General features: G+C 34.8%; 1 protein-coding gene across 24 annotated transcripts in view; it reads right to left on the bottom strand.

The window, feature by feature from the left end:
* Positions 1-1967: 1967 nt before the first annotated feature.
* LOC104233996 (uncharacterized) overlaps positions 1968-6000 on the bottom strand; it is a 42767-nt gene continuing 38734 nt past the window's right edge. For 20 of the 24 annotated variants that reach the window (XR_011403596.1, XR_011403597.1, XR_011403588.1 and 17 more), the window contains 5 exons: positions 5701-5929; positions 5295-5431; positions 4667-4746; positions 2641-2706; positions 1968-2331 (listed from right to left, as the gene is read on the bottom strand). The gene's annotated coding sequence lies outside the window, so the exon portion shown is untranslated. The remainder of the gene's footprint in view (positions 2332-2640; positions 2707-4666; positions 4747-5294; positions 5432-5700; positions 5930-6000) is intronic. The other 4 variants (XR_011403594.1, XR_011403577.1, XR_011403576.1 and 1 more) reach the window with 2 other exon arrangements.

The raw sequence follows: 6000 nt of genomic DNA, 5'->3' as shown, positions 1-6000 counted from the left end.
GCTCTTATCAGCAGCCCCATTATCCCTTGTTTCCCATTAGTATCTTAAATTATAGCCAACCAACATTCCATTGAAAGCACACTATCACATTACCCTACTGTTTCATTTCAAAATAAACCTGAAATCCTTCTGTAATTACAGCCTTTAAACTAAAATCAGAATATGTTGCAAAACAGATTTTAAAGTCTGCTTTAACAGTTATAACCAGTCCTAGGATTAAATTCCTCGTACAATTGTATTTAACTAACACTTGTAAACTTGAATTCAAACTTAACATCACAATCAATTATACTGAATTTAACATAGCAATAAAACTGAATTTCAACATTGGACTAAAGTTAAACAAACACAGGGGCATTGTTAGTATACTGACAATGCCCTGTTCAGAAAATGATATATACAGCACACATTTGAATTCACTGATTCGCAAACAAACATGATTTAATTGACGAGTATTAATCAGTTGATTACTTATAACATTTGTCCATAATTAGTCTAAAACAATAAAAACAGACTGTTTCAATTAGCATTATCATAAATGAGAATTCATAATATAACTAATCGACGAACTTAATCGAGTCGATTACTTACATTGTGAATAATCACAACCAACAGAAATAGTTTCATATTTTGATCATATAGACGGGCATGAGACAAAGATGACAGAATTTAATCAAAACAAAAATATGAAAAATCAACGAGTTATTAAAACAAACAAAAATACATACAGAATATACAAACAGAAATAGAAAAGTACCTCTGAATTTTAATCAGACTCGAACTCAACTCGGCTTTCGGATTTTGTTTGAAATCAAACAGACCTTAGTCGAAGTATTTTCCACTGAAAATACTTCGACTAAGGTCGATTAAACCTCAATCTTTATTCAATCTGAACAGAATCCAAAAGTTTGGTATTTTTAGGGTTCTTGAAAGTTCGATTTGGGACTTAACCATTTTTGGTCAGATTCGAGGAGAACCAAATATGATACAAGGGTGAGGGTAGCCTAGGGGTCATTTGGTGTCAGCTTAAAACGAATCTGAGTTTGTTCTTGTTTGGTCCGAATCTTCAAAAGAAGATTCGAGAAGCTCGGAACTGATTCGAGCCAAACAAACTTCAGATCCATAACAAGGCATGCTAGGGGGTACTATGGTGTTATTTTGGAAGCCATTGGAAAGGTTGGAGTTTTCAGACCCACCTTCGATTTAATATTCGAAGAGTTGGGGTCTGATTCAAAGGAAACTAAGGTTGGATCTGTGTAGAGGATGTTCAGGGGATTCTAGGGTGTTATTTTGGTGACCGGCGGCGTTGATGCCGCCGGGTTTCAGGCGGTGGGATCCTAGGGCGGCTAGGGTTAGGGGGGGTCTGAGGAAGGTGATGATGAACAGTAGAGAGGGGGGTTTAGTTACTGGGGGCGGGGTAGGGGTTTGGTCTTTATATAGGGGTGGGGTGGATTGATCTCATCCGTTGGATCAATTAAGATGCACGGTTGAGATCAATCCACTTAACCAAACGTCGTCGTTTGGTCTAAGTTCAGGGTCGGCCTGGATTGGGTCAAAGGGTCGGGTTACGGGTTACGGGTAAGGGTAGTGTATCTCAGCCGTTAAATTGATCTAATCTAACGGCCCTTGATGAATGATCACCAAACGACGTCGTTTGGCGTAGCTGAATTGGACCGGACATGGTCATCTGGATTGGGCTGTGGGGGGGAATTAATTCATTTGGGCCTGGATTTTAATCCAGGTCCGATTTTGTATACATATACATTTTTTTTCATTTTTTCTAATTTAAATTTCTAATTTTAATTATAAAACAATTTTAACTTCAAAAATATATTAATTACTCTATAACAATTATTTAACACATAGACAAGACATCAATCACACAGTGGAATATTTAAAATAGAACTATTGCATATTTTTTGTGATTTTATTTAAATTATCTTTTAAATGCATAATTAAATCCTATATGCATGCAATATGTATTTTATTTTATTTTTTCATTTTATTATGACAAAGTAAACACTTACGGACATAACACAAGTATTTAACACCACGCAAATTCAAAAATTACACAGTAAAAGAAATTTATTTTATTTTTTTGATTTATTTTGGAGTAGTTTTCGTAAGGCAAAAATCACGTGCTCACAATGACAAGTTAGCATCTTCTTTAGGTGATAGAATGGATTCCAGTTCCATCTCCTGCTAAGGCAATAGCAATGACCACGCCGATGCCCAGGTGGCTGCTGGTACTGCTTTCTGAAGATTCCTCAACGGATTAATCATTCGGTTTTTCATTTCTTCAGTAGCAAGATCTTTTCCAGCACATAGAACCTAGAAAAAAGCAAAGCTTATTTGACATAAGATCTTTGCAAATTATTCAACAAATTGACACTATTTTACCTATCTACTTCTATGATTAATGTTTGTGCTATTTCGTATCAGAAATTCGTTTTGTATGTGCTGTAAGTGGTATAGATCTGATAGACAAATTACTAACATACAACGGAAATTACTAAATAAGATTTTGTATTACTTCTCTTAATTTACTGGATAAAAATAAGAATAAGAGTTGAGAATATTTATATCAGGAACAAATGAACAACTCAATCTGGCATCTATAGGTTCTGATATCGAAATAACCTCTGCAAAACTGACAAAATTTTTGGAAAGTGCTCATATTTGGGACCCAAAAGTTCTCTGTCTGACCTGCAAAGCGAGAAAAGTTGCTAAAATGTTAAAGGCTAGAAAAAAATTGATTTAAGAGACAACATATTAGGGTTTACAAACTTCAGCTAGTGTTCAATTTGTTTGAATGGAAAAATAGACAAATCATAGTAACAACCAACAATAAGATGATCAAGTCAACCCGACAAATGCTACAAAGATTATAGTTTAATAATTCATCTAACATTAGAAAGAACATGATAATCTTTTAATTTAGTAGAAAAGCCTTCTGTCAAGATTCAAGATTGCAACTGCTAACCAACTTCTGTTAAACTAAATGTAACAGATATTTTCTAGTTGCACCATAACTTTGAAAATAGACACAATACTATAATATTACTTCAAGCATTTTGTTTGGCTAATGGTCGCGTAATTTTCCTAATATATAACTGAAATTAGGAAATTTATGTGGAACATATGCATCATGCATGTTATTATAAGAACACTCATACTTTTATCTATTGAAAATATTTTAAATCATATGTTGCTATTTTGTGGTTCTTTTTTTCTTCTTCTAGTTTTACAATTGATGCACCAAAATGCTGGGAGTAATGTGAAACAATTGCTGAAAGCTAGTTGGCCAACAAATGTGTTGACAAAAACCCAAAACAATTGAATATTTGAAATTAGTAAAGATAGGTTGTCATTAATAATCTTGTAAGTTGCCTTGGCAATCAGTCGCCTTAACAAAAAGAAGACCTGAAAAGTAAAGTAAAAAGCATATGATGACAAAACGGAAAAGGGTCAAATATATCCCTGTACTATTAAAAAAGGTTTAAAGATAAGCTCGGTTATACTATTTGGTCATCTTAGCCCCTACTGTTATACTATCATTCAAATATACCCCTCAATTGGACGGACTGCCACATGGCACCTGAGAATTAAAGAGACCCACCCCAAATTAAGTTACCCGGTTCAATACTAATTCGACCCTAATTAGACCCGTACCCATCCACTTAAAAAACACCCCTATCCAATTGAACCCCTCATTTCACTTTAATGATTTTCCTTAGCAGCCAAACCAACAACCCTTGTTTGCGAAATACTTTGAATAGGTCACAATGTCCATGTAAAAATAGGCATTAATCTTCATATGTTTCCGATCCACAACTTAAGCCATAAACTTGCGTCTATGTGTTTTTGGCACATTTCGTTTTCCTCTCTTTGAGTAATATATAGAGGCAGTGATAATTTTCAATTTCTATGCTGACAAAGTTAAGAATGAGACAATCCACAAGTAATTTTGCAGGCATGACGTGGTTGCCTTCTACTTCTCCGATAAAATGCAAACTTGAGCCTTAAAATTTTGGTAATCGAATCCGAGTCTTCTTGTTCTTGGAAATCTATTTATGTTTGGTTCAAATTTTTGCCCAAGCTTCATGCCAAAAACATGAGATGTCAGAGAAGATGGGTGCATTTTCTTCTTCAGTAAGGCCATGATTTCAAAAACCAAAATACTTTGCTCTCTCATTGGATGTGGTTAATAGATATATGGATAGAAAATTTTCTAATTCCATGAAAACCCAAAATCAATCTATGGACTATACACAATCGTTTATGTTATAACAGGTAAGGAGTAAGAAAAAAACATAGAAGAAATTAAAGGTAAAGGAAATGAAAAAGAAAAGAGAAAAAGTAGAGAAGATATTCATGGAAGTTAGATTCCACTCATTAGGGTTTTTTAAAAAGAACCGACTTGGGTCGGGTTATGGGTGGAGGAGAAGTGGATTGGGTAAAAAAAGAGATGGGTCTCTTTAATCCTGAGGCGCCACGTGGCAGTCCGTCCAATTGAGGGGTATATTTGAATGATAGTATAATGATAGGGTCTAAGATGACCAAATAGTATAACGGAGGGTATTTTTAAACCTTTTTTGATAGTACATGGATATATTTGACCCCTCTCCTATGATAAAAACTAGAACATACTAGTCCAGTACTGTACCTTTCGACCATTGAACAGAGCTGGTCGTGAACAACCATGTTACCTCTTACAGGCAGACAATTCAACCAAGCCGGAATAATCTACCAAAAAAATTTGGAATGAGAAATCTTGGAAGAACAAAAGCGGCATGTTTTGCCAAAATCCTGATATGGTGAACATGTGCACAAAAGGTGTAAACAAAAGTAATATTCAGTTGTACCAAACACCAAGCACCATGTTAGCAATCCAGTTTCTTCAAAACAATGAAAAGTACTGACAATTCATGTTATACATAAAAGTGCCATATGTTTCCTTTTAATACATAAAAGTGTCTAAACTCTCCATTTCGTAAGCTGAGTAAATACCCTCAGCTACAGGATAATTAAACTAAGTTGGAATGAAAACCAGTCACTAGAAGATTAAATAAGAATTATAGAAGATTCTTGTAAATCAATATATATTCCTAGTTTATTGCAGTCATTTATCAGGCTGGTATACTGTCTTTCCGATTTTAAAATTTGTAAGACAAAAAGTTGGTCATCACAAGTACAAAACTGTTGATACATGAAATGAAGTTAGTAGTAAAGTACAACAACAATATATATATGAGCTGAACAATAAAATATTAGGGATTCCCAGAAAAGCGCACCTGCCTGGAGTCGATACTTTCCCGATGAAACTGACATATCTGACCAAGTGCAAAAATAGCATCATGATATGCCTGTTCATTCTCCGGTGCTAGCACATGTAGATGTGTTAACACAACATTGATCCTTGAAAGAGCCTCTGAATCAAGTCATGAGATTTAGTAAATACAAAAATATCTCACTCTTCATCCACTTCCACATGATGAGAAGAATCTCAATATATGCCATTTTCATGTTGAAAATTCATAAGCAAAAATCTTTAGAAATACTTTTGAATGTTTATTTCATTCTTATGTCATGCTTTGCATTTAAGGATACTAGTATGAGTATGTATAGAATGTTCCAGAAAAGATTTAGACTTGAAAAGTCACAAGAAGAAGTCTTAGAAAAAAAAAATTTGGGAGTAACCTCTATTCTGAGAAGAGATCATCATCCAGGCTGAGGGTCCTGCCCAAGGCGTTGACTTCCCGAAACTATTTGTGCCAAAATAGGGAGCACAAAAGCCGAGGGTCTCGTTGCTGAGAATTTACTTAGTCAGGCTAAGGTATGATACATGAGCGCTGAGAACCATGAAACGAGTCGTGGATTGGGCCTATTTGATCAGGTTGGGATCAAACCAATGGCGATCACACGGTGACTAAGACATAAATAAGTTAGGATAGTTGGAACCCTTGAAGCAGAAAGTGAAGTAATTTTTTTTTATAAAAA

The sequence above is a fragment of the Nicotiana sylvestris genome, chromosome 11 (genome assembly GCF_000393655.2).
Source record: "Nicotiana sylvestris chromosome 11, ASM39365v2, whole genome shotgun sequence".
Lineage (NCBI taxonomy): Eukaryota > Viridiplantae > Streptophyta > Magnoliopsida > Solanales > Solanaceae > Nicotiana > Nicotiana sylvestris.
This window is presented reverse-complemented; position numbering and strand designations above follow the sequence as displayed.